At 45.1% G+C, this 27,641-nt stretch overlaps 1 protein-coding gene and 1 long non-coding RNA gene across 5 annotated transcripts in view; one reads left to right on the forward strand and one right to left on the reverse strand.

Moving 5' to 3' along the window:
- Positions 1–27,641, reverse strand: part of DNAJC5 (DnaJ heat shock protein family (Hsp40) member C5) — a 197,272-nt gene that overhangs the window by 74,016 nt on the left and 95,615 nt on the right. The window contains exon 1 of one of the 3 annotated variants that reach the window (XM_069243254.1): positions 12,992–13,151. The exons of the other annotated variants lie outside the window; for them this stretch is intronic. The gene's annotated coding sequence lies outside the window, so the exon portion shown is untranslated. Of the gene's footprint in view, positions 1–12,991; positions 13,152–27,641 lie in introns of those variants that run through there. 3 annotated transcript variants of the gene reach the window in all.
- Positions 9,618–27,641, forward strand: part of LOC138303814 (uncharacterized) — a 30,209-nt gene continuing 12,185 nt past the window's right edge. Inside the window, exons 1-2 of one of the 2 annotated variants that reach the window (XR_011205451.1) lie at positions 9,618–10,019; positions 10,431–10,551. This is a non-coding gene — a long non-coding RNA (uncharacterized lncRNA). The remainder of the gene's footprint in view (positions 10,020–10,430; positions 10,552–27,641) is intronic. The other variant, XR_011205450.1, reaches the window with a different exon arrangement.

The raw sequence follows: 27,641 nt of genomic DNA on the forward strand, positions 1-27,641 counted from the left end.
ACAGAAACCATGCTGGTGTACACCATGGTTAAAAAAATATTGACAAAGCCAATACGTTTTGCATAGGTGAAGCTTATTGCCTTTGCCAATGCTTGTATTATTCCCATTTTTTAAATTCAAATTTCTGGAAACAAGCACTTTATGGGGTCAAAGCATGGGATGGTGGAGCAGGGGAGCATTATGAAAAAATCAGGGTACGTTATTCCTCATCACTTTGAATGAACATTCTGCTGTACCTAGGACAGAATCTCCTCCAAACAGGTAGCGGTTGCTGAAAGCAAGGGACTAAGCAAAGAGGCATGCAATGGCATAAATATGGTACTAGAGCATATGCTTTGGAGGATCAGCATTTTTAATATTCTGAGCAGGATCACAAATTTGCTGCATGCATGGAAGCAGCCACAGCAATAAATAACTGCCCCAGTATGCCCTGGCCCCTGAGAAATACTCATTTCTATGGCCTTACCGCAAACACCAAAGAAGGAAAAGTTACTTACCTGCAACCTTAATTCTCTTCTAGGGGAATCCTCAACGTTATATGTACAGAACTGTCCCGACGTACAGAATCCCAGAACACTTAGCTAAAAACATTTTAAAATGAACATATCTATACTTGCGCAAATCTATTCAGTATAATAGTGTGTTTATGTAGAAAATGTTTTTATTTTTGCATCCTATTAAAAGCTGAAGAGGGCTAAATTTAATTTATTTTTCATTTAAAAAAGTATCACTTTAAAGTAAATTGTCACCTACATTAACAAACGTGACCAGAAAACATCCTCCACAAACCTTTTTGAAAGAAAAAAAAAGGGAGTATGCCAGCCGACAGGCTGCACTAGGGAGCAAAAAACCTGTCACTGTGCTTTTAAGAGCATCACCTTTCCTCAAGTGGACCAACATACCTCGAAGGTCACAGATTAGTTATTTCTCCCAGTTCCTGGTAACAGGATCCTGGAGCACCAAGCCAAACTGTTATATTTTTGAGAAAATCAGAGGGCAGGGCATACAGGAGATGCTGCAGGATGGTCTGAAGGGCGGGGGGAGAAGGAGAGCGCTTTGCTCTCTTTTTATACTCCAAGGATAACTTGAGGGGTAGAACCAATGAGACATTTACAGAAGATAAGATTGCATTCCTGTTCGACATCAAGGCCACCAACATCAAAAACCAGTGCTGCGCTAACCTGCTCACCGTTTAGATATTGGTGTCCTTCAACGTTGAACTATTTAATGTCACTAACATGTACGGTTGACGTCAAAAACATGTGCGGTTGATGTCAAAAACAGTCGACATCAAGACCTATTTCAACATCAATACCTCATTCGAAATAAACCTCTAAAGAGAAGACTCCCATAAACGTCGGGACTACGTCCAATTGGAAAACAGTCTTCTCCTACATCAAGGCACTGCCTCGTCCATCACTTTCACAGGACTGCCTTAGTCTTTTCGACAAGAGAAAGCTGCTGCAGTCATCTGAGTACTCTAGAACATACTCCTCAACCAGCGAGATCCCCATGTGGTCACACTAAACCCAACACAGATAAGTCTCTACGAACTTTTGTCCAGAACCCTCTTCATTTCCAGTATCCTTAATCAATAGATTTGGAGGGACTGCCAAACACCATCAAGGTATTGTCTATACTGGGTGGTGCTAATCTGTTCAACCTGATGGATCTTTCTGCTGTGTACCATCAGGAACTCCTCAACGAAGATCCCAAGGCAGTCACGTCATTTATCACAGCGGTAGGCCCTGCATCATACTTTGGTCATACTGTGGTATTAGCACCAAGTTAGATTTGGTACATTTTGTTAGGCACCTACTCCTGGTGACAAGGACCAGGTTAGGTTCTATTTATACCAAGTGGAGTCTTACACCAAGTTTATTGCAAAACCTTGCCTGCATGGTGCTGCCCCTCCGGTTGATGTTTAAGAACGGGACCAAATTCCTCTAGTCTGATAGGGTCTGTTCCACAGCAAAAGGTCAGATCACTAAAATGCCTTAACTTGGGCATTCTGATGTTAAAGCAAACTACTCTGACTATGGATGTTACCACGAAGGGAACAGGGGCAGTTCTGCCCCAGTTGGTAGAATGCGAAGAGAAGGTAATCGTGTTCTCCTCATCCTCAAGCAAAGAGGCATGAGAACAGAACTCTGTGATTCAATGTAAGGTTCTTGAGTGCACACAGGCGGTGTACCATTCTAAGTTCTTTCTGTGGGGGGCTACCATTTGTGGTGAGGACAGAATACAAGTCCTTGGTTCAAATTTTTAATTGGAAAAGGGCCAAGAGAGCAACATCTCGGATCAGAAGATGGATGGTGGGTTTACTGGAACAACCTCAATTTGGAGTACCTCGCTTGCAAGGAATGCAGCTGCTGACTTCATAGAAAGGCTATGGATAAATCTGTAATAATGGATGCTGATCCTCCAATTATGTGGGTTATTGTGTTGCTCCCCAGTAAAAGAGAGTGGGACCACGAAGCAGCAAGGGATGAGGTGTGGCAGCAGGTAATGAGGTATGTAGTTGCAGTTTGGCTGAATTTTGATGCATTGTCAGAGTTGCCTTAAGTCATTTTGGATTGTGAGAAACTAGTTGAGTATTGGGTGAATTGTCCCAAGAGAATTTATTGTTTTCTCCAAACATATCTCAAGGAAAAGATTATAACCTTGGGGCATTTAGGAAGTATTCTCAAATCCAGGGTGAGGGAGTGATACTGATAGTCCGGGGGGACAGACAACCTTCGTGTCATAAGAGACTGCATACAATGTACCAACAATGGTTAGTCCAAAATGGTGCTGACAGTTCCCTGATCACCTTTATAAATGACTGATGAACCAGTGAATAACTGGGTTTAGACTTTATGGATCCATGTGAGTTATTGTCACAGTGGGAGAGGTATATGTTGGTGTCTGTTACCTGCACCTCTAAAGTCCAAGTGCTTCGTTGGAATTACTCCAAACATCCCATGTTCAATTCTAGGTTCACCTTTGCCCTTTCCCAAGGCAAGTTTGTAAGTACTTTCACATGGTCTTCTCTTTGACTCCAACTAAGGTAACGAAAAAGAACTCTATCTTTTCTTGTTGGTGAATACTTTTCATCACTAATCGTTATTAGGTATGAGTCAAATGGTTTCTTCCATTTCTCCCATGGCCATAAGGGGTGTTTAAAGTTCTGCATACAAAAATCTAACTGCCAGTTACAGGGAAAGGCCCGGGAACATTAAATCCTAGTCTACTTCGTAGACTCTCACCTGTGTTAAGTTGGTCCGAGCATCTATCTCTTCTTTATTTCCCGCTTTTTCAAGTGACCTGTGCATCACTGCAATTCATTTAATTGTATGCCACAATTAAAAGCTTCTAAAGTTGCTTGCAATAATTTCTCAAAATCACAAAGATGTGACAAAGCAATGACTTCGCACAGTTGTGTGTGCACTAACTCGAGCCTCTTAATTACGCATAAACTTTCCCACAAGACAACTATTGATCTACAGTCTTAAAATAACAAATATGCACACAGTTACACTTGGCAAAGCAACATATAACCCTTCCTAAACTGCACAAAAAGGATTCTCCAGGTTCAAAACTTCTACCCAGGCATTATCATGGAGGGTAAGAAACACCAAAATCCTGGCTTAGAATGCAATTTATGAGTTTACCTATACCAAAATACCTGTCTAAAAGCATTAACACAGAGTATTAACATCCTCCTTTTAAAGGCCTAATGGTTTTTAACATATGCTTTTCGCAATAAATGCGTCAGGCCTACTACCTCTGGCCTTAGTTGCATAAGAAGCAGATGGACTCTAGGCCTGAAAATTGGCAAGGAAGTAACTAAACGAGAATAGGAAAGTTGCTTAAAAAACATTATCAAAAAATGCATTCTTTAATTTCACGCAATTTAACTTCCTGCACTTTGTCCTATGCTAGGATAGCTAAAATGAACCTGAGTAATCAGACCTTTCCCCTGATGTAGGTAGCATGTTTTATCATATGGTGTGGGAAAGTACAATGATCCAACAGTAAAGGGGAACAAATTTTAGCAACAATTTGAGAAGTAACAAGAGGAAAGACTTGTGATGTCCTGACTATTGCAGTAGCTGCGGCACTAACACAATGAAAACAGGACAAACACATGTGCAGATATGTAGATTTACCACTGGTTGGAGACAAAAGAAACTTGGCAGAAACCTGGAAGGTAAAAAGTCCCTCAAATACAAAGCTATGGTTGCAGGATGTTACAAAAGTGGTTGCGGCCACTGACAAACAACGCAAGTTGACATGCAAAGGTACGTCATAACTAAATGGGACACCATATTCTGGCTTTACAGGACAAGTTAGATGAATGCCCGCTGTGACGAGGATCATGCTTAGAACTACCTATAGAGGAGGCGGCAATACACCTTATATCTACAATTAATTACCAGATCGTCACTGAGTGGTAACAGAAGTCGGGGTGAGGATAAAACTGATAAAGGTTGTTGGAGTATAGCACAAATAACTTTATAGTACAATGGTAGAATATAAACAGAGCAGAGAATACCTGTTTGTCTGAAGGTTTGACAAAAAAATTGGAAGAATAGTTGAATGGCATTGCGTGAGGATTATTGTTAGTTCTGTATAATATAAATGCTTACTAATGTGCTTTAAGATACTTTGCTTCCTGCTGACCAAATATACTCTGACTGAACACCAAGAAAGAATGCCTGATGTAGAATACAATATAATAATAAGCTAACTGCACTCAAGCATATCAACATTTAGGTGGAGTAAAAAGCCCTTCTCTATGTAGCCATGAAATTACAAATCTCAATAAAATTACAACTGGCAAAAATGTACAACCCCCTACCATAATAAAGATTATCAAATTGTAGGTCTTGTACTCCGACGATCTGTCACAGGGAGTAACCAATACCAAAACCCTTACATACTAAGATAATCTATTGGATTCCCTTTACATAATACCTTTCTAGAAGGTATCACAATTAATGTCAGTCCACTCTTAAAAGGCCTACTGGCTTTAAAATAAGCTCTTCATAATAAATAAGACACAATACCTGTAGAAGGTTGGCCTGGCTTGTAGTGGGTACCAAAGGTACTTCCACCTTGTGCCGGGTCCAGTTATCCCTTATTAGTAGAATAGAGGTGTTTCTAGCAGCTTAGGCTGATAGAAGGTAGCTATGGCAAAGCAGCTTAGGCTGAACTAGGAGACATGCAAAGCTCCTACTATACCACTTATATCATAGGCACAATATCATAAGAAAATACAATACACAGAGTTACTAAAAATAAAGGTACTTTATGTTTATGACAATATGCCACAAGTATCTCAGTGAGTACCCTCAGTAAGAAGGTAAGTAATATACACAAGTTATATGTACACAAACCAAAAACAGGTAAGTAAGAGTCAGAAAAGTACTGCAAACAGTGTAGAATTACAATAGGTTGCAATAGGCAAGCATTGGTCTAGGGGCAACACAAACCATGTACTCCAAAAGTGGAATGCGAATCACGAATGGACCCCAGACCTATGGGAGCTTGTAGAGGGTCGCTGGGACTGTAAGAAAACAGTCAGGGTGTCCAAGATACCCCACCCCAAGACCCTGAAAAGTAGGAGTAAAGTACACCTACTACCCCAAAAGAGCACAATAGTTGTGATAGGGGGATTCTGCAAGTACAACAAACACCAGCAGTGCACTGAAAACTGATTCCTGGACCTGAGGACCTGCAAAGCAAGGGGACCAAGTCCAATAGTCGCGACAGTGTCCAGGGGGGTGCAAGAGCCCAGGAAACCCCGGATGAAGGTGCAAGGAAGCTGCCTCCGGATGGAAGAAGCTTAGAATTCTGCAAGAACGAAGAGGACTAGGAACTTCTCCTTTCGATGGAAGATGTCCCACGTCGCGATGAAGGTTGCAGAAGTGTTCCCATGCAGAAATACCGCAAACAAGCCTTGCTAACTGCAAGGGTCGCTGTAGAGGTTTTTGGGTGCTGCTGAGGACCAGGAAGGACCAGGATGTCGCCCCTTGGAGAAGGAGACAGAGGGGACGCTCAGCAACTCAGAGAGCCCTCGCAGAAGCAGGCAGCACCCGCAGAAGTACCTGAACAGGCACTTGGAAGATTTGTGAACCGGAGTCCACGCAGAGTTACAAGAGAGGGTCCCATGACGTCGGAGGCCAACTCAGCTGGTTGAGCACTGCAGGGCGGAGTGCTGGGGACCCAGGCTAGGCTGTGCACGAAGGAAATCCTGGAAGAGTGCACAGAAGCCGGAGCAGCTGCAAATCACGCAGTACACAGGTTTGCAGTCTAGCGTGGGGAGGCAAGGACTTACCTCCACCAAACTTTGACTGAAGGATCACTGGACTGTGGGAGTCACTTGGATAGAGTTCCAGGGACCACGCTCGTCAGGATGAGAGGGGACCCAGAGGACCGGTGATGCAGTCTTTTGGTGCCTGCGTTAGCAGGGGGAAGATTCCGTCGACCCACAGGAGATTTCTTCTTGGCTTCTGGTGCAGGGTGAAGGCAGGTAACGCCCCAGAGCATGCACCACCAGGAAACAGTTGAGAAAGCTGGCAAGATGAGGCGCTACAATGGTGCTGGTAGTCATCTTGCTACTTTGTTGCGGTTTTGGTAGAAGTCGAAGAGGGAGATGCAGAGAAACTCTGGTGAGCTCCTGCTGTCGTTATCTGAAGAATTCCCCAAAGCAGAGACTCTAAATAGCAAGAAAAGGAGGTTTGGCTACCAAGAAAGGAGGACTGGCTACCAAGAAAGGTAAGAGCCTATCAGAGGGGGTCTCTGACGTCACCTGCTGGCACTGGCCACTCAGAGCAGTCCAGTGTGCCCCCAACCCCTCTATTTCCAAGATGGCAGAGGTCTGGGACACAATGGAGGAGCTCTGGGCACCTCCCCTGAGAGGTACTAGTCAGGGGAGTGGTCACTCCCCTTTCCTTTGTCCAGTTTCGCACCAGAGCAGGGCTGGGGGATCCCTGAACCGGTGTAGACTGGCTTATGCAGAGATGGGCACATCTGTGCCCATCAAAGTATTTCCAGAGGCTGGGGGAGGCTACTCCTCCCCAGCCCTTCACATTTATTTCCAAAGGGAGAGGGTGTAACACCCTCTCTCTGAGGAAATCCTTTGTTCTGCCTTCCTGGGCCAGGGCTGCCTGGACCACAGGAGGGCAGAAACCTGTCTGAGGGGTTGGCAGCAGCTGCAGTGGAAACCCCAGAAAGGCAGTTTGGCAGTACCCGGGTTCTGTGCTAGAGACCTGGGGGATCATGGAATTGTCCCCCCCAATACCAGAATGGTATTGGGGTGACAATTCCATGATCTTAGACACGTTACATGGCCATGTTCGAAGTTACCATTGTGATGCTATACATAGATAGTGACCTATGTATAGTGCACACGTGTAATGGTGTCCCCGCACTCACAAAGTCCAGGGAATTTGCCCTGAACGATGTGGAGGCACCTTGGCTAGTGCCAGGGTGCCCACACACTAAGTAACTTGGCACCCAACCTTCACCAGGTGAAGGTTAGACATATAGGTGACTTATAAGTTCCTTATGTGCAGTGAAAAATGGCTGTGAAATAACGTGGACGTTATTTCACGCAGGCTGCAGTGGCAGGCCTGTGTAAGAATTGTCTGAGCTCCCTATGGTGGCAAAAGAAATGCTGCAGCCCATAGGGATCTCCTGGAACCCCAATACCCGGGGTACCTAAGTACCATATACAAGGGAATTATATGGGTGTGCCAGTGTGCCAATGAGAATTGGTAAATTTAGTCACTAGCCTGCAGTGACAAATTTAGAAAGCAGAGAGAGCATAAACACTGAGGTTCTGGTTAACAGAGCCTCAGTGATACAGTTAGGCACCACATAGGGCACACATACAGTGCACATACTATGAGCACTGGGGTCCTGCCTGGCAGGATCCCAGTGACACAAGGGCTAAAACAACATACATACAGTGAAATATGGGGGTAACATGCCAGGCAAGATGGTACTTTCCCCACACTTTGTCAGAAACCTTCATTATAAACAGATCAGACCTACAGATAGGATCAATGGGTTGTCACCTCAACCAACATAGTCCTGCTCCGTACTTTAAGTGGGGTGACAAAGGCGAGTGGTCTTTAAAAGGGGTGTGGCCAAAGAAGCTTATCTAGGAATAATTTTGAAGAGGTATGGCCTATGTAAATACGGGCCTGGCTTAAAACATTTAAAAGTAAAATCCTGAATATTATTTGTCTGCCTCTGTGATTTTTGTGTGACAGCAGCATCATTAAGTCCTGTGGAAAGGATAGTGGTTTTCAATCTGCATCATTCACTCCTGAACTCACCCCTCACAATGCTTTCCTTTGCAGCCTCTCGCTATTTGACACTTATGCCCCTCTCCTTACATATTTTGGAAATCGTTTCTGCATTTCTCAGACCTATCTCTTTTTCACTTCAGCATTTCTTCACTCTCTCCTTTAGCACAAACTCCCCTCTGCATAACCATCCCTCAAGCCCACCACTTACCAGTAAACACTGCACTGTATTCATTTGGCGCTGTCCATTTTTCCAATAGCTGTCTACCTTCACACATTCTCCCACTCTAACAATTGGTCCATGTGTAACCGTCACTCTGCGCTCCGCAGAAAAGCCCAGGATAAAACGGGCATGGAGTATGACCATTTTTATAAGACACTGTAATAAACTCGCACGGCCTTCAGCCTCAGCTGCAATGTACTCAATTGTGCCTTTTCATAAACATACGCATACAAGCTGCATTCACCCTGGCTCTTTAAGTTGACTCAAGTTCATAGTATGCAATACACATACTACAAAAAAGGTGTGCTGCCTGAGGGGGAAAAAACGGAAACATCATTGTTTTAGCCTGTAAAGTGATGGAGATGAATAGATGACCCGCTTCAAACTTGCCAGAACCTGGTCCTGCAGTGTTTACCATTGGCTTTCTCATCAGACAAAAGCTTCAAGACAAACAGCTTTTTAGTGGAAGGACACAACCTCTACCAAATTAAAATATTTATTTAACACAACCAACATTTGGACGGAGCCGAAGCCCCTCTCGTAGTAGTGCTTAAGTTATTTTTTCTGTTGATCACTTAAGGTCCAATTACAGCTCCACCGTCGGGTCAGACCTAAATATCGGAGCTATGAAATGCATCTAATACAATCTGCAACCCCACTTTTCTTTGGATACGGTGGGAGACCGACTAACTAATATACAGCGGGCTCCTCTGTGGTCAATGAACTAGATTTAAAATATTTCTTCCAGATTGGCCATTCTGTGGGACAATTTGAACAATCCTCCAAAATTACCCTGGCCGCAAAAGCCATGCGCTCTGCACAAACGTTCTCTACGACTACTTCCGTCTCTCCGAGTAATAGGAATAAATAATGACGTCAAGATAGTTTGCGCACTAAACGAATTATGCTCAACCTATATCATCCGCACATGGCGAATGAGCAACCACCTCAAGCAGTTTAGAGATCAGTCACCCCTGAGCTCCTCGGTATGGTCGGCCCCATCACAGGCAGTGCATCGCAGAGCTTCAACTACTCCCTCCCACCCTCCAATCCTGCGAGGACTCGAAGGTGAGACTTGACTGCGTCGGCAGGATTCGTGCGACGTGTTAATTGGAGTTCGTGCAGCAGAGAGGAGCGAGAACCCAGCGCATGATGGAGGCTCCCGCTGCTGCCGCAGCCACCACGTGCTCTGCGGTATCCGTTAGCACGCAGCGCGCGGGGCCTGCGCGAGCGCCCACGCAGGCCTCGGGGGCGTCAACGTCCAGTTAGAAGCCAGGCGGGCGGAAGTGGGACATGCCAGACTTTGGGTGGGGGCTCTTCAGGCAGTGCTCGGGCCGAGGGTGGGTATGGAGAACCACCCGCTAACGAACCTGGACTGTCGGAAGCTGCCCATCCCTGAATGAACGCATTGGCCTGACAGTGCACAGCTGCCGGGACCATGTCGGGCCTGCAGGCTCAGCCTGACGTCCATTTACAAGCCAGGCGGGAGGAAGTGGGTAGGGCCTTACTAAAGAGTCTCGTCTCGTAGTGCTCTGGCGCTCGCTTCACGCATTAATAACACTGCATGTCAGGCATCCTTAATTTCGTGCCAGATATCTGGCTTTCACTTAATTAAATCAGTTGCGCAGCTAGAGTGTCATAGGCCTTGGTGGAGTAGTAAATGGGCATCCTGACTGCGGTCTCAGTTATGAAATACGTTCATAATCGGAGATAAGTGTGCCCCTCAGGCTTCTGGACCCCGGTGCACTGCATCTGCTGCACAATGGAAGCTACGTCCCGGAATCAGATCAAACCATCCGATCTTTAAAAAAAAAAAAAAAAGACAAGCAATCGAATGCACGACCTTGTCTATTCTCACGCTTTTATACATCGCTTCACAACCTCTCAGTGTGTTTTTTTTCTGCTAGCAGGTGTCAAAGGAAAGAAAACACGGGGGAACAGTCAGACACCTGTTTTCAAACGAGCGATGCAGCACACTGTCACCAAACCGAAAACCTGTTCAACGAACTCCCATAACAGTTCTCAACGGTAAGTAAAGTGTTTGCTTCTGTTAACTTCCCCTGTGTAGCCTGTGGGCGTGTGCATGCAGACATTCCGCTACAATGACTGGTGTGGCTGAGAGTATACTGTGCATACCTGCAGATTACCTTGGAATGTTTACTGGTATTTCTGAGCACCCAAACATAGTCATCGTGTTTCCTGCTCCTAGATATACCTGGAGACATTATAAAGGGAAATCTCCTCGTGCCAACAGGTCTTCTGTTAACCTGATATGTCATCTTCGGCCTGAGTGCCCCTCAGCCACTGCTGCTCCATGGGCAACTGTACTCACTGCTCAAATATGCTGGGTGCTTATGATCTCATATATTTGGGCCTTCACTCCCACATTATGATTTATGCACTGAGCCAGATAACCAAGGGCACTCACTGGTTGATGATGGCCTTTCTGGCCGTTAAGACACACCCTCTACCCCATCTTGTTTTATTTACGTGTTTTCCGGACATTTGTTTGTCTGTCTTCAGTGCAGAATTAAGCTACCCTAGTTTTTATTCTTTGTTTTCTGTGTGGTATTATAACATTTGGTTAAACACCATCTTTAAATGATGTTTACAGGAGCATTAAGCTTTTACTTTGCAATGACTTTATCACTACGTTATTAACATGACCAACCCACTGGCAGAAGCAGCTGATTGAGACCAGGCAACACTTTTTTTGTTGTTGTCTTTGGCACTAGATTATCAGCACATAAATCTTTCTGCAGTGTAAGGTTGCATAAACAAGGTAAAGTGCTAACATGATCCCCTTGTGCATACTCGACCGATACATAACAACCAGGTACACACATGGAATAGAAACCTCGACTTTCGGTATGAGGGTCTGCGAGCTTAATCATTATGCCACAGGTGAGTGTTAACAAGTTTAAAATAACAGAAGAATCAAGTATCTAGTTACACAAAAATGCTGCATTACGCCGTATAATTTATTTTCTCGTTGCGTGACTTACTGAAATCTGCCACATAATTTCGCCCTCTCCTGCCATGTAATTCCAGTGGTTTACTCCCAACGAGAAAGGATTAACTAGCACAGTGAATAATTGGGCAGGGGCAGCTTTTCAAATAGATAGCATATCACTGTTTAACAGCTAATATTAACACTTTGGAAAAATCACGCCGAAATGCAAAATACTTTGTCAAAAATAATGTGAGAATCAACTGTTAAAAATGTCTGAAGAGACACTAAAACCAGAAAAATCAGTGTGGTGCACCCCTCTGAGTCATTCCATCAACCCTGCCATATAATTTGGACCTCTTCTGCCAAATAATTCCAGGGGTTTACTTCCAGCCACTTAAGGGGTTAATCAGCCCAGTGCCTATTGCACACTTGCCCCCAGCCATTACTCGATTGGAAATAGGATTACCCAAGAACAAAATGCGTGGCAAACTGCCCGCCCGCTACCTGCTGGTTATTAGCCCAGGGGCTCACCTGTGAATCTGTGAGCTTATGAAGTAATACAGATCCCCAAATTCTGTCTCGCTGCGCTGTGTGATTTGCCTTTCCTTCCCCGATAATTTAGACAGTTTTACCACGTAATTCGGTTCTCTCCTGACGCATAATTCCAGTGGCTCTTTGTATAAATCAGCACTGCCCGTGCCCTACGTGTGTAGCTGAACCAAAAGGGCAGAAAGAGGTGTGTCATGTGCAGATTTCAGCATAACCTTCATTGCATAAGTGAAACTCTGAAAATCATTTTCTGTGCCCAATAGAAACCAAATAGTATTCCGGGCCTCTTTGCAATTCTAATGTTCTTTTTAACTCTCACTTTAATTAACCAGTAGCGGGCAATGCGTGCGATTATGAGGCCCGTCTTGCCCAGAGGAAAAAACACTTCAGCAAGGGTCCTCCCGACAAGGAGAAAGGATGCAATCATGCAGGATTCCCCTCCCTGCGGTTATTTTCCTCTCTCCCCAGGATGGGCCCAAATGGCTGCTTTTTCGGGGGTCTCGACCACAGGTGTGAATTTGTGAACTCCCCTCCCTCAACCACGAAGCTGACCTCGACCAACAATACACAGGCATGCCGGCTAGGTCTCTTTGCACACATTTGAGCCTCCGGAGTGCGCCAGCTTGCGAACGTCCTCTTCCCAGAAGTACTTTCCCTCAATCACTGTACATTTGACCCTGCACCCTCCCAATAACAAACCTTGATCGAATACTCTGGTGACATAAAAATCCACTATGTGCCTAGGTCGCCAACACACCAGCAAGTCCTGCCTCAGGAAATTGCGCAGAACGGCCACCAATGGAGCAGGGGCCCCTCCGACTCAACACGCATTAAGCCCTGCGTGTACCATGCTGTTAGGTTTATTCCTTTGTCATGGGGGGGGGGGGGGGGGGCAGCAGATAAATACGATTGCAAACCGTAACTCCTGAGTCGCCGTTGGCGACAATAAATGCAAAACAAACTCACCACTCCGTGGAGTCTTCCCTTTTTAAACCTTCTTTGTGGGATCTTCGGTCGACTTCTGAAAATCCACCGTAGAGGGTTGTGGGCACCTGCCCATGGCCAGCGACCCTAAATGCTTTTTACCATTCCCGTGGTCTCATTTCAAGTGTCTCTTCTCTCTGTAGCTATTTCCGTCTTGGGCTTACATTCTCCTGTTTGTGGTCTCTCTGTTAACGTAGTGTTCTCTTTTCCTCCAGTCTCACCCTGCGTCTGTTCACCCATGGGCCTGCTGCGATTCCCAGAGCATGCAACCCCCATCTTCGCTGCCCCGGTCATTCCCTGGGGGCAGTGATGCGTCAGCCCGCAGGGCATTTACCGCAGATGTACGATGGCTCAGGAGTGGAGGCATTCTCCCCCCTGCCATTCTTACCGCCAAGAGGCTGGGCTGGCGCAGCTCACCTGGCGGTGATGTAGTCCACAGTAGGCCGAGCTGCTGTCCTGCTCTTCTGGATCGACTACTGCCAAAATGTAGTCAACAACTGCAGCACCTCCGATTGGAGAGTTATTTCAAGCCCATTTTATGTCGATTTATGCCCTGGCACCACGGATGGATGATTCGTCCGGCATAATCAAATTTCTTGTGCGCTGCCCCTGCCCCCACCATGTACCTTCTAGGGGCAGCGCTGTCCTTTTAACCCCCCCTTTCCCTAGCTGAGGGTGCGGTGCTGCCCTCCCCCCATGGGGGTGTTTAAAGAAATCCTTGTCCTTGCCGGGCCCTCATTGGCCCGATGACTTTGCGCCAGCCCTGGTGCGCTTTTAATTTCCCTGAGGAGGGAGTGGGATGCCCATCCCTTTGTTGTTTTGCAGCTGAGGCGGCCTGCGCTAGTAATTTTCGGGTCCTGGTGGCTGTTAAAGCGACAGCCCTATATGCCCCCTTCGGGGCGGCCTCTGCCAAACTGCAGCCAACACGTTCTAAAATGTCCACTCCAGAATGCCCACCAGGAATGCAATGCGACTTGGAGCATTTTGCAGACTCGTCAGGGACTATCATACAATACGGCTGCAGTGGCAACATCTGTGACAAGTTCCGGACTTCCTTTTAACCCCCTTTGTCTATGCTTGCTTGCCACAACATATTGTGCCCTTCCTCTACACTTACTATCGCACGATGTTGGGAGACACTGCTCTGCAAACATTCCGCACCAGAGATTGCGGATCATCTATCTCGTACACAAAGCCTGCTAACAAATATAGAAGAGAGAGAAACAGTAACGGTTTGAAGGACATAAATCAGACAGACCAGCATGCAAAACCCCACGGGAGACTCTTTCCCTCTAACATGATCTCTCAAATTCAATTACTATTTAGAAGTGCGGAGAAAGCACTGAGATGCGGTCTGGATAAGGGTTTTTGGCCTAGCATTACTTGGTAACGTGAAGCCCATGTGCAGTGCACCTGGAGGATGGGAATACCACGGTGCTAGACTAAGGGAGGGACTTTTGGAAGGACAATCAGAATTAGACATGCATGGATCTTGAGCGGTGGCCTATGTTTTCTTTAATTCTATCAAAGTACAGAGAGTCGCGTACAATCCGTAGGCTCGCGCGGAGCAATGGGATTAGCTTCAAGAATTAACCAGCCGACAAGAGCAAACAATGGAACTACCCCCTTGACTCTCTCTCCCTCCATAGTGACTGCTAGTCTCGCATGGAATACAAGGCAAACTAAAAAAACAACTCCTCTTCACATGGCAAGTGTTTATTTTAGTATTTAGGGAGTAAGCATAGGTAAAGAGAAGGGTGATTTTATGGTTCTTAGGTGGGTAGAGGGTGGCTGGAGGCCAGGGTGATTTTAGGGTTCAGAGGTTGGTAAAGATAAAGGGCGATGTAGTAATTGTAGGGTTCAGGGATGGGTTGAGGTAAAAGAACATAATGTTGAATGTAGAGCTTGGGTGTGGCTAGAGGTAAAGGGAGGTAAGAGTGACTTTTAAGGCTTATGGATGGGAGAGGTAAAGGGAGGTAATCTTGATTTGAGGGTTCAGGATGGGTAGAGGTAAAGGAGGTAGAGGTGATTTTAGGGTAAAGGGATGGAAAGAGGTAAAGGGAGGTAAGGTTGATTTGAGGGTTCAGGATGGGTAGATGTACAGGGAGTTAAGGGTGATTTTAGAGTTAAGAGATGGGTAGAGGTAAAGGGAGGCAAGGGTGATATTAGGGATGTGTTGGGGAAACGGGGTAAGTGTGATTTTAAGTTTTGGGATGGGTTAAGGTAAAATAAGAAGGGTGGATTTAGGGATGGTAGCGATAAAGGGAGGTTAGTGTGATCTTAGGGTTTGGGGATGGATAGCAGTAATGGGGGGTTAAGTGTGATTTTAGGGTTTAGGGGTGGGTTGAGGTAACAGTAAGTGAGGGTAATTGTAGGGTTTAGGATGTCTAGGGGTAAACAGAGGTAAGTGTCATTTCAGGGTTCGAGATGTGTAGCAGTAAAAGCATGCAAGAGTGATTTTAGAGTTTGAGGGTGTGTAGGGGTAAAGATAGGTAAGGGTGATTTTAGGGTTCTTAGATGGGTAGTAGTAAAGGGGGTAACAGGTCATTTCAAGGTATAGGTTTGGGTAGAGGTACAGTGATGTAAGGATGATTTTAGTGTTTAGGGGTGGATAGAGGTTAAGGGAGGTATAGGTGAATGTAGGGTTTAGTGGTGATTACAGCTAAAGGGAGGTAAGGGTGAAATTAGGGTTTGGTGGTAGGTCGAGGTAAAGGGAGGTTAGGGTGATTTTAAAGTTTAAGGATGAGTTGAGGTAATAGGAGGCAAGAATGATTTTTAGGGATTAGAATGGGGAGCGGTTAAGAGAGGTAAGGGTGATTTTAGTGTTGGGGATGTTTAGAGGTAATGGGAGGTAAGGACGATTTTAGGGTTTAAGGATGGGTAGCGGTGAAGGGATGTGAGGGTGTATTTTGGGTTCAGGGGAGGGTGAAAGTGAAGGATGCTAAGAGTGAATATAGGGTTTAGTGGTGATCAGTAGTAAAAGGAGGTAAGTGTAATTTTAGGGGTCATGATTGGGTAGAGGTAATTGAGGTGTGTGTGAATTTAGGGTTTAGGTGTTTGTAGAGGAAAAGAGGTAATGGTGAAATATAAACCTGTTGAAAACATTACGTGGTTGATTCTGAATTAAACATCCTCTAAAATATAAAACAGGTAACCAAAAAATAAGTATGCAACACTTGACACAGCAATAAATGTTAGTTCCTAAAAACACATACTGCTTGGCAACAGTCAAAGGAGGGAAGTATGTTTACAGCTTCATAATCATTAAAAGAAAAAGGCAGACAAACTATATGTTCGTGAGTTTCCGGTTTTATAATTTAGAGGATATTTTAGTCATCAAACATACAGTGTTTTCAATAGGGCTTGTTTTCGCACATCCGGCTCAGAGACAACATTGTAGTGTGAAAATTACTTTATACCGGAAAGTGATTTATCTCTTACTTCTAGCACTTTGCCAAAATAGCTCAACTATGTAAAGTAATTTGTAAATTGTCTTGCAAGAAACAGAAAAAAGTACCACAGCTGCAGCGCAAACAGCCCGGAAGACCATTGAAGAGGCCACAGGCTCACCAATGAGAAGCAAGAAAATTAGAGTGATGATGAAGCCAACCAATGAAGTATAGGCTCAAAGCCCTTTTAGTTGTTTTTTATTTTTTAAGTAACAAAAGGTCTTTACAAGCAACAGCGCACGACCTATCATAAGCGAGATCTAGAAATCAGAAACCACAATCTGAACCAAAGGTTTAAAACATCGGCCTTCATTTTCAAATCTTTGTTCAAGAAGTTAGAGATGGCAAGGTGAGTCAATTCGCTCACAGATATGCACGGGATTGGGTCCCTTACTGATACAAGATGTGCAGGGCTCCTATTCTGCAGGTACATCTTCATGTCAAAGCAGGAAGTGCCAGTTATTCGACAATAAAGAGCCAACTGGTCCTGCAAAATATTGCTGTCCCACAATCACACAGCTTAAAATGTCCTAGCACTCCAACCGGGTAAGGCATGCATGGGTTAATTAACTCTCTCCTTTCTCTTCTCATAAAGTCATCTTTATTCCACTGTGAAAACAATTAAACAACTAATTTCTCTGGCAGTCTCAAATTTGGATTCGCGGGGGTTGGTTAAAGTGAAGAAAAATACCTGGCAAGCACCAGTCTTGGGGCTAAGAGGCAAACGTTTGGGAAGCTCGGGCTAGCATGGACAGTTGCTGGACTCTGGGGACTAGTATAAAGCTAAATGAAATAAAACAAAGTTGAAAACTGCACAGGATCTGCTGAGTTAGCATGCAAAGGAAGAATAGGCAAACAGAACTAGCCGGTAAGTTCACGTCCACAGTCTGTCTTTGTTCACAAAGAGGCAATGTCACCGACTAATCAGAAGCTAGTCAATTCCATTTCTTGTGGATGACTGCAAGCTAACAGTTTGCTATATCAGTTGAGAAGACATGCTGAATTTAGCCTATGAATCATAGGAAACCCCACAAGAAGCAAGTGGGACACATGTTCCTCCATGGAAATATCTTTTGATGTATGTTCCTACTCTCATTTCCCCCTTTCCATTTAACACGTAGGCGTGTCATAATAATCCTCCCAACGAAGGCTTAATGCCCCCCTTTTAATCTCTTTTCACCCAGCGTACCCTGTCTAAGGTGATGTGACCTCTATTCCTCGACGCACACTCACCACTTTCACTCTTACCTCCTAAGTCAAACGCTCACTTGCACCCATGTAGCTCTACATTTCTGATAATGGTGTGTAGCCTCACTCATACCTGTGCTACCATCACTTGCATGTAAGCTTGTCATGGTCTCTGTCCTCTGGGGTCTTTCTAAGAAGAGCTGGGCACAATCCAGTAAGTGCTGCCGATTTCCACATCAAGGTTTCTGGTAGCTTGAGCCTGGAGAAAGCCATCAAACAGTAAGCACTCCTCCACACACTCAGACCCCACGTTCAAGCACCCACTCCCAGTCAACTTACAATAGAAGGAAAGCACCTGACCTGAAATCTCATCTCTATCACCAGTTACCATTTACGCCTTGCTCACCAATCACCGCTCCATTCTCAAGCCTGGCCCATTAACCATAAGGTAATTAACATACTGCTTATCTACTCTCCGTATCTCACACCAATTCCATTAAACAAACAGATAATTAGGCGCAGACGGTGCTGGGAGCATCTGTCAGGGAAGGTCCAGGTAGCAAGACTGGCGCTGGTCTTGATCACAGACTAGATCCCTGGGAGCCCCTTGGTGCCGGGGCTGGAGCTGCCGGCATGTAATAGAAGGGACCGCCTCCCACCCCGTGGGGCCCGAAGGCGCTCTGGGAGGGTAAGGCTCCCCAAAAATGAGCAGAATGGCCTCATAAAACTCAGTTGGGCAGCAGTCACCCCAGCTCCCAGAAATTCATGGAGGCGTGGAGTCGGCCCGGGCACAGGTTCCTCAGAACAAGGCCTAGAACATCAGCAGCAGAAGGACGAGGAGACATCAAAGAAGGCTTCAGCTCCTGGGATTTCTTCTTATGCCTTGAGTTACCCGATCAGCCCAAGGACTTGGACTGGGACAAAGGCAACTTCAGACCTTCCTCTCGACCGAGACCTCAACATGCGTGGAGTTGCGGTCCAGGCCACATTAGCTTTAGGGACCGCTCCCCCAAAAGCCTTTGGATGCACGGCCTAGCAGTTCGAGCATGACTTTGGGTTGTTGTCCTGCTCTAAACACCAAAGATTCACGAGGTATGGAGCAGTCACGGACATCGCCCGATGACAGGATCCACAGGGCATGAATCCTGTCTCCCTAGAAGACATCCATGACACACCAGGAAAGTAACCTCTCAAAGAACTGACAAAAAGCCTAAAAAGATCAGTCGAAAATTGACTGAGGGATAGCTCTCTTCGGCTCAACTCTGGCTGGTGTGGAAATAAAAGAACTGACGTTGGCTCGCCTGGGTGATGTCTATATAGCACCCACAATGTCATTTCCAGCGTGGATGACAAATGACTCTGAGCTGATCAACGCCATCTTCCGGTAAGCAGGGGTACTTCTCACGAAAATCTTCCACATCCAGTCTGACACCTGGAGAGAATGCAAAGACAAGGAATCAGCAGCCAGAAGTCCCTATCAGATTGTAACAGTTTTCAAGAGGGCAGAAGTAGGAGACGATACAAATACAAAATATCCACTTTGGATATATCGGTCTGCCCTCTGAAGGCTGGGGGTAATACTGCAAGGCTGCACAACTCAGTGGGTTTGAGAGCTTGCTGGCGAGTTTCCATCCAAAGCAGTTCAAAAGCCACCTTTTCCCAAACACTGATCAGGTCCTATCCTAGATAAAGATTATGTTTTTGGGTGCCAAACCAGGTCCCAACAAACTTTTGTGGTCAATTAAATCTGACTGTGCCAAACAGAAAACCTTTTATCATCCTTGGACCAGCTTAGGACTAATGGGTACACCAACGTTTTTAAAGTTTCAGAAAGTTCTTTCAGGGAAGTGGGCAGTGGGGTCAAAGGCTATAGTGGATCATCACCCACTATAGAGTTCCTTTAGGAAAACGGGCTTTAAGCGCCTTTATACCTTTAAACTTTTCTGTCCATAGTTCAGTTTTCCAGTGTCAGGGGCACCCAGGTGAGCCAACTGCTCCATCAGGTCCCACTGGGAAGTTGAATTTATGGCTAGCTTGTGACTGCACCTTTATGGATAAATATTTTGAGATTTTACAAGCTAGAGTATCAAGTCCAGAATCGGCATGGCAAGCTGCAGCTAACCCAACAACCACAACAGCAGAGAGAAAAAGGAAAAACACGTGTTGCCAGGGTTTTATGGGGGCACAAACGAGCACAACTCATCAACTGCAGGTGTCATCATGTTTTGGGGGTAAATGAACCTGTGCTTTTAAGGTTGCAGGGATTTCAACACTCAAAGCAGCCACATGCACCAAGAAGAGGAAATGTAGGGTCTCACTCTGTTGGACGTTGTGCAGGTCTTTTTGTCTGTCCGGAGTCAGATAGATCGCCTCCTCCCTGGGCAGTTAATCACATCTTCTTTGGTTCTGGTCATAGAACCCAGATCTTGTCTTCAGCTTCAAAAGAAGGCAGATATCAGAAAGGCCCTAGCACTATCAATGTACTAGCTACATTGATGTGCAGAGCCCTCTTAAAGCCAGAAAATTTGTGACTACAGGGTGGTAGGTATTGATCCTACTATGGGAACACAGATCAATGCTTGAGCTAAAGCTTAGCTATAAATTGAGTTTCAAATTTTTATTCAAATTTGAGGCAAGAAATCCACCATGAACAAAACCAGAGCCTGCAAGAAAGCCTAAATCATGTGCAGCTCCACACCAGGGAACACACACCTGCGCTGTGCCTTCCAGACCTATGAGGTGTTGCAGGTAAAAATCACCTGTACCCCCTGAACTACAAACCACTGTTATCCGAGTTAGTCACCTTGTAGCATAATAAGGGACAGCAGTAGCCACCGCCTAAGTACGATGAAGGGTACACTTTGGATGCATGCCCTTTCAGAAGAACTGTGCTCTACTGCCAAACATCTCTTGTAGAAAGATGGAGCACCTTTGGCCAGCTCACATGTTATTAATTCAGTTGGTGGAAAAAAAGACAGCACAGGGAAAGGCGAAACAGATTACCAATGTCATGGAGAGGACCTTTGTCCCAACACGCTTTTACTGCATAATCATATCAATGATTCTATGCCAGGACCAGAGGCGGGGATTATGCTTACTTCCTTCGCTTTAATCAATAGCAGTCATATTGAAACTTCATTACAAGCTATAAGGCCCACGAACCCTTGGGAATGTAACAGGCAGAAACATCCAATCAAACGTGAGCATCAGTACATGGACAATCAGGTCCCATCAGAATCCCATATAGTCCATTATTCATGTTGACTCAGCTTCTTTCTTCACTGCTCGCAGCAAAAGCTTTTCTTTGTAACAAGTAAGTGTGCATTTGGTTTTTCATTGTTATTACCAGTGTGTTATAAGTGTTTGGTAATTGACAGTGACCGTTGCGGTTTACTATTGGTGCAGCTTGTTAGAAGTAGGGTCTCTAGTTGGCAGTGGTTTGCACCCTGTCCAAGTAGGGACCCCGACTCTAGTCTAGTCAGTCACACAGCTAAGATAACCCATGCTCATATTATATATATATATATATATATATATATATATATGTGGAAAATGTCACTTACCCAGTGTACATCTGTTCGTGGCATTAGTCGCTGCAGATTCACATGCTGTGCTGTTGTTGGGCTCGGAGTGTTACAAGTTGTTTTTCTTCGAAGAAGTCTTTTCAAGTCACGAGACCGAGGGACTCCTCCCATTTCGACTCCATTGCGCATGGGCGTCGACTCCATCTTAGATTGTTTTCCCCACAGAGGGTGAGGTAGGAGTTGTGTATGCTAGTAATAGTGCCCATGCAATGGAGTGAATACGTATGTACATAATGAAGTTTAAAGTAATCTATTTACAAATTTACAAATGTTCAAGATCAACTTCTAAACGGCTACAGGCTCCCGGGGAGGCGGGTGGGCGCATGTGAATCTGCAGCAACTAATACCACGAACAGATGTACACTGGGTAAGTGACAATTTCCGTTTGATTGCATGTGCAGCTGCAGATACACATGCTGTGCATAGACTAGTAAGCAGTTATCTCCCCAAAAGCGGTGGTTCAGCCTGTAGGAGTTGAAGTTGTTTGAAACAATGTTCGTAGTACAGCTTGACCTACTGTGGCTTGTTGTGAAGTTAACACATCTACACAGTAGTGTTTGGTAAATGTATGAGGCGTAGACCATGTTGCTGCCTTACATATTTCGTTCATTGGAATATTTCCTAGAAAGGCCATGGTAGCACCTTTCTTTCTGGTTGAGTGTGCCTTTGGTGTAATAAGCAGCTCTCTCTTTGCTTTAAGATAGCATGTTTGAATACACTTAACTATCCATCTAGCAATGCCTTGTTTTGAAATTGGATTTCCTGTATGAGGCTTTTGAAAGGCAATAAATAGTTGTTTTGTTTTTCGAATTAGTTTTGTTCTGTCGATGTAGTACATTAGCGCTCTTTTGATGTCTAATGTATGTAGTGCTCTTTCAGCTACAGAATCTGGCTGTGGGAAGAACACTGGTAATTCTACTGATTGATTCAAGTGGAACGGTGAGATAACTTTTGGTAAAAAATGTGGATTTGTCCTTAGAACTACTTTATTCTTGTGTATTTGAATAAATGTTTCTTGTATGGTAAATGCTTGAATTTCACTCACCCTTCTTAAAGATGTGATAGCAATCAAAAATGCAACTTTCCACGTTAAGTATTGCATTTCACAAGAGTGCATGGGCTCAAAAGGTGGACCCAAGAGTTGTGTTAAGACAATGTTGAGGTTCCATGAAGGGTGGTGTTCTTGGTGGTATAATTCTCTTTAGGCCTTCCATAAATGCTTTTATGACTGGTATCCTAAATAATGAAGTTGAGTGCGTAATTTGCAGGTAAGCTGAAATTGCAGTAAGATGTATTTTTATGGTCGAGCAAGCTAGTTTTGATTTTTGCAAATGTAGTAAGTATCCTACTATATCTTTTGCAGATGCGTGTAAGGGTTGAATTTGATTATTATGGCAGTAATAAACAAATCTTTTCCACTTATTTGCATAGCAGTGTCTAGTGGTAGGCTTCCTAGCTTGTCTTGTGACCTCCATACATTCTTGTGTGAGGTCTAAGTGTCTGAATTCTAGGATTTCAGGAGCCAAATTGCTAGATTTAGCGATGCTGGATTTGGATGTCTGATCTGTTGTTTGTGCTGTGTTAACAGATCTGGTCTGTTTGGTAGTTTGACATGAGGTACTACTGAAAGGTCTAGTAGTGTTGTGTACCAAGGTTGTCTTGCCCATGTTGGTGCTATTAGTATAAGTTTGAGTTTGTTTTGACTCAACTTGTTTACTAGATATGGAAGGAGTGGGAGAGGGGGGAAAAGCGTACGCAAATATCCCTGACCAATTCATCCATAGCGCATTGCCCTGAGACTGATGTTGTGGGTACCTGGATGCGAAGTTTTGGCATTTGGAGTTTTCCTTTGTTGCAAATAGATCTATTTGTGGTGTTCCCCAAATTTGGAAGTAAGTGTTCAGTATTTGGGGGTGAATCTCCCATTCGTGGATCTGTTGGTGATCCCGAGAGAGATTGTCTGCTAACTGATTCTGAATTCCTGGAATAAATTGTGCTATTAGGCGAATGTGGTTGTGAATCGCCCAATGCCATATTTTCTGTGTCAGGAGACACAACTGTGTCGAGTGTGTCCCTCCCTGTTTGTTTAGGTAATACATTGTTGTCATGTTGTCTGTTTTGACAAGAATGTATTTGTGGGTTATTATGGGTTGAAATGCTTTCAGCGCTAGAAATACCGCTAACAGTTCTAAGTGATTTATTTGAAGCTGTCTTTGCTGTATGTCCCATTGTCCTTGGATGCTGTGTTGATTGAGGTGTGCTCCCCACACTGTCATGGAAGCATCTGTCGTTATCACGTATTGTGGCACTGGGTCTTGGAAAGGCCGCCCTTGGTTTAAATTTATACTGTTCCACCATTGAAGCGAGATGAATGTTTGGCGGTCTATCAACACCAGATCTAGAAGCTGACCCTGTGCTTGTGACCATTGTGATGCTAGGCACTGTTGTAAGGGCCGCATGTGCAACCTTGCATTTGGGACAATGGCTATGCATCAAGAAATCATGCCTAGTAGTTTCATTACTATTTTGACTTGTATCCTTTGTTTTGGATACATGGTCTGTATTATATTGTGAAATGTTTGAACTCTTTGTGGACTTGGAGTGGCAATCCCTTTTGCTGTGTTGATTGTTGCTCCTAAGTATTGCTGTGTTTGACAAGGCAGAAGGTGTGACTTCGCGTAGTTGATAGAGAAACCTAGTTTGTGTAGGATTTCGATGACATATTTTGTGTGTTGTGAACACCGTTTTAGCGTGTTGGTTTTGATTAACCAATCGTCTAGGTACGGGAACACATGTATTTGCTGCCTTCTGATATGTGCAGCTACTACTGCCAGGCATTTTGTAAAAAGTCTTGGTGCAGTTGTTATTCCGAATGGCAACACTTTGAATTGGTAATGTATCCCTTGGAATACAAACCTTAGGTACTTTCTGTGTGAAGGATGTATTGGTATATGGAAATACGCATCCTTTAGGTCTAGTGTTGTCATGTAGTCCTGGTGTCTGAGCAGTGGGATTACGTCTTGTAAAGTAACCATGTGAAAGTGGTCTGATTTGATATAGGTATTTAATGTTCTGAGATCTAGTATAGGTCTCAGGCTCTTGTCTTTTTTGGGTATCAGAAAGTACAGTGAGTAAACTCCTGTGTTTAATTGTTGTTTTGGTACTAATTCTATTGCTTCTTTTTGTAGCAATGCCTGAACTTCTATTCTTAGAAGATCTATATGTTGTTTTGACATGCTGTGTGTTTTCGGTGGGACGTTTGGAGGGAATTTGAGAAATTCTATGCAATAACCATGCTGGATAATCGCTAAGACCCAAGTGTCTGTTGTTATTTCCTCCCAATGTGTGTAAAACTTGGTTAGTCTCCCCCCCACAGGTGTTTTGTGTTGGGGATTTGTGACCTTGAAGTCACGGTTTGTTCGGAGGAGTTTTGGGACTTTGGAACTTTCCTCTATTTCTTTGAAATTGTCCTCCTCTATATTGTCCACGAAAACCTCCCCGCTGATACTGGCTCTGGTAAGTGGGCTTTGTTTGTGAGGTTGTGGCTTCTGTGGTCTGCCCTCGAAACCCCCATCGAAATTGTGTCTTTCGAAATGTGCCTCTGCTCTGCGGGGAGTAGAGTGCGCCCATGGCTTTGGCCGTTTCAATGTCTTTTTTAAGTTTTTCTATCGCAGTGTCCACCTCCGGCCCAAACAACTGCTGTCCGTTGAATGGCATATTCAGCACAACTTGCTGTATCTCTGGTTTAAATCCTGATGTACGCAGCCATGCATGTCTCCTTATTGTTACTGCTGTGTTGACAGTTCTAGCAGCTGTGTCTGCAGCATCCATTGCTGACCGTATCTGATTATTAGAGATACTCTGTCCCTCTTCTACCACTTGCTGCGCTCTTTTTTGGAACTCTTTTGGTAAATGTTCAATAAAGTGTTGCATCTCATCCCAGTGGGCCCTATCATACCTGGCTAACAAAGCTTGCGAATTTGCAATGCACCACTGGTTTGCTGCCTGTGCCGCCACCCTTTTGCCTGCAGCATCGAATTTTCTGCTTTCTTTATCTGGAGGTGGTGCATCTCCTGACGTATGTGAGTTGGCTCTTTTGCGCGCTGCTCCCACTACAACAGAGTCTGGTGTTAGCTGTTGTGTGATGTACACTGGGTCTGTTGGTGGCGGTTTATATTTTTTGTCTACTCTTGGAGTAATGGCTCTCCCTTTGACAGGCTCCTCAAACACTTGTTTGGAGTGTTTGAGCATTCCAAGTAACATCGGAAGACTTGGATATTGACTGTGTGTAGACGACAGTGTATTAAAAAGAAAGTCGTCTTCAATGGGTTCTGAATGAAGGCTGACATTGTGAAATGCTGCAGCTCTGGATACCACTTGAGCGTAGCCTGTACTATCCTCTGGTGGCGATGGTCTTGCTGGATAGCCTTCAGGGCTATTATCTGACACTGGTGCGTCATAAAGGTCCCATGCGTCAGGGTCATCTTGACTCATTCCCGTATGTGTTGGGGATTGCATCATTGGTGGAGTGGCACCAGGTGATGGTTGCGGAGAGTGATGTGGGGATGGTGGTGGTGTTACTTGTTTAGCCACCTTTGCGTGTGGCTGTTTGTCCTTGTCTTGGAAGGCAAGTTTCCGTTTCATTTTGATTGGCGGAAGAGTGCTGATCTTCCCTGTATCTTTTTGAATAAAGAGCCGCCTTTGTGTGTGATCTGGCTTTATTGTCTCCAATTCTTGTTCAAATCTGTGTGTCTTCATTTGTGAGGACAGTCCTTGTTCCTCTGAATAGGAACTTATTTTCGGTTCCGAGGCCGGATGTTTCGGTACCGAAACCTTTTCGGCTCGGACGAAACCTTTTTTACTTTCGGCGTCGTGCCCTCTCGGTGCCGACCCATTTCAGTGCCGCTGTCTCGATGCCGAATCTTTTCGGAGCCACTACCTCGGGCCCGAGATTGCTGTGTGCCGGTATCTCGACCGAGGTCGGATGACTTAGACACCAGCTCGCCCTTTTTCGGTGCCGATGGACGGTCACCTATTTTTCGGGTTAAGCCATGGCCTGTTGGCGGTGGCGTCCCCTGGGCTTTAGCGGTCTTCTTGGGAGTTCTTTTCTTCGACGTCTTACTCACGGTTTTCGGCGTTTCTTCGGGATCGATCTCCTCCGAGTCTGATTCCTGGGTGTAGAATGTTTCTTCCTCCTCCTCGAAACGCTCTTGTCCTGTCGGCGCCGGTGCCATTTGCAGTCTTCTTGCTCTTCGGTCCCTGAGTGTCTTCCTGGACCGAAACGCTCGACAGGCCTCACAAGTATCCTCCTTGTGTTCTGGTGACAAACACAAGTTACAGACCAGGTGTTGATCTGTATATGGATACTTGTTATGGCATTTTGGACAGAAGCGGAATGGGGTCCGTTCCATCAGCCTTGAAGAGACACGTGGCCGGGCCGACCAGGCCCCGACGGGGATCGGAAAAAAAAACGAAGGGCCACCGGAGCTCTTCTTAATTCGGTGTCGATCTGTTGTAACTAACCCGATACCGAACGCAAACAATACCGACGATTTTTCCGAGATTCTAACTAACTTTCCGACCCGAAACTCGGAGCGAAAAGGAACACGTCCGAACCCGATGGCGGAAAAAAAACAATCTAAGATGGAGTCGACGCCCATGCGCAATGGACTCGAAATGGGAGGAGTCCCTCGGTCTCGTGACTCGAAAAGACTTCTTCGAAGAAAAACAACTTGTAACACTCCGAGCCCAACACCAGATGGCGGGATGTGCACAGCACAGCATGTATATCTGCAGCTACACATGCCATTGAACATATATCTCTTCCACACCATCTTAGAAAAATAACTAATATTTATCTGAGTAAAACAAGACGAAATGACAAAAATCCAACATACACAAGTAATTATATCACTTTTTAAAGGTTTAAATGAGTCTTAATCCATTGGAGTCAATGGTTGTGTCTTTTTAGCACAAAGTACCTGGGATGCGTCAAAAACAAAGACAATGCGGGCCAAAGGGGTGGTGAGGCGCCGGAAAAGCAAAGCGATGGGTTGGTCCCTTATTGTGCAGGGGAGATGAATGCCTCAGTTCTTTTCTCACAGGAAAGGCGATGCGTTGGTTCCTTACTAGCAGGGGAGGTTTGACGTCAATTCTTTCCTCGCAGGAAAGACGATGCACTGATTTCTGAAAATGCAGGTTCCTTACTAGGGTTGCTGAGAAATTGATGCCCGGGGGATGTGTGGAAAATCTAGAGGCGCTGTGTTGATGGAGCTACAGTGAAACAGGCGCTGCATCGATTCTGCAGCCGCAAGACAGGCACTGTGTCGATTCTCCAGCCGCAGGACAGGCACTGCGTAGATTTTTGTCACTGCAGTGCATGCATTTTGTTCTTCAGGTCACAAGCGTACG

Source organism: Pleurodeles waltl, chromosome 7, assembly GCF_031143425.1.
Source record: "Pleurodeles waltl isolate 20211129_DDA chromosome 7, aPleWal1.hap1.20221129, whole genome shotgun sequence".
Lineage (NCBI taxonomy): Eukaryota > Metazoa > Chordata > Amphibia > Caudata > Salamandridae > Pleurodeles > Pleurodeles waltl.